We start from the raw sequence: 1,620 nt of genomic DNA on the forward strand, positions 1-1,620 counted from the left end.
GTATGATAAACATCTCAGTGAGACTGTGGCAGTGCAGCCTGTGCTTTCCAGCTCACATGCTCGGCGATAGCATCAGTGCTGTACTGGAGAGGTAGCACCCATAGCGGGGCATGCTGCCACCCCTGCATCCCTCAGCCCCCTCCGTGCCTGCTGCTGGGGTCAAGGATGCTTGCTGAAAGGAGGGTGATGAAGACATGGGCAGCAGACAGCCCCCGGGCACTCCTAGGGGACATCCAAGCTCCAGCTATGCTGCTCTGGGGGTGAGAAACCAGCCCCAGGTGCTGTCACCAGGGCAGCTCAACCATTTTTGGGGACTGACTGTTGGTCACCACTGCTGGTGGGCACAGGTCACCCTGCCAGGTGGGTGCTGCTGATACAGCCACCTGCACCCACGTCACTGCTGTAGGGTCCCAGCCCCAGAACCCCCTGGGAGGGCACAGCAAAGCCTTTCTGCACAGCCACAGGGACATCCCAGACTCCTGAAGCTCTAGGTGTGCTCCACATGGGCTTCCCCGGCTGCTGAAATAATTTCTCCATGGAAAGGGCTGTCAGGCATTGGAATGTGCTGCCCAGGGAGGTGGTGGATTCACAACCCCTGAAGGTGTCCAAAGAATGATTGGACATGGCGCTTAGTGTTCTGCTCTACTTGACAAGGTGGTGATGGTTCACAGGTTGGACTTGATGATCTTGGAGGGTGTTTGCAACCTTATAATGAGGTCTTTTCCAACCTTTACCATCACATGGTAAAATATATCCATTGATTGCTGAGGGAACAGGCAGGGCATGAGAAATTAGGGAAAATTGAACTGAGTCACTTGCTATTCCTTTCCCCAAGAAGAAATACATGGTGACCCTTCCCTGGCTTGCTGGAGGAGCACACTTACTTCTGCTGTGCTGCTGTGCTGGGTTTGCCTATTCTAACAGTACTTCCAGCACCAGCAGAGTCACTTCTCATGTAGAAACCTGCTTTAGGAGCTCAAAAATTTGTGTTAAAATTACAAGATGTAATAAAAAGAGTAAAATAATGTGAGTAATGCAATAAAAACGCATGAACAGCCTCAGTGAGAGGAGCTGCAGACACTCATCCTCACGGGCTCTGGAAACACTTCAGACCCTGAGCTGAGTCTGGGATTGGGGTCACAGGATCCTGATTCCATGTGCTGTCCTGCTCTCAGGATGCCTGAGCTGGGGAGGGCACAGCAGCAGGACCTGCCTTGCCTGGTAGCACTGTGTCATTCACACCAGGCAGTGCCTGGAAGACTGGACAGATAAGATCAGCTGCAGGCACACCTGCCCAGACCTGCTGCACCCCAAGCAGGTGCTGCTCCTGCAAAACCCCAGGAAACAACATGGTTACTGACCTTTTATTCTGACTGACACAACACACATGGATTTGGTACACAAACAAGTGGGTTTAAGGCAAACAATGACCTCCAAGTTGCTTTTCCATACCCTCTAGCTCCCCTAACACCTTTGACAGAGGTACAGCACATTAAGACCAGGGTGAGAAAGACATCTGGAAAGAAACAGGACACAAACACACCTTCCCAAGCCAATACATGGGAATAAAAGCTTTCATTGACACTTAAGCTCTTTGAATCCATGTTTGAAAATGCATTC

This window comes from Acanthisitta chloris, unplaced genomic scaffold (assembly GCF_000695815.1).
Source record: "Acanthisitta chloris isolate BGI_N310 unplaced genomic scaffold, ASM69581v1 scaffold3210, whole genome shotgun sequence".
Classification (NCBI taxonomy): domain Eukaryota; kingdom Metazoa; phylum Chordata; class Aves; order Passeriformes; family Acanthisittidae; genus Acanthisitta; species Acanthisitta chloris.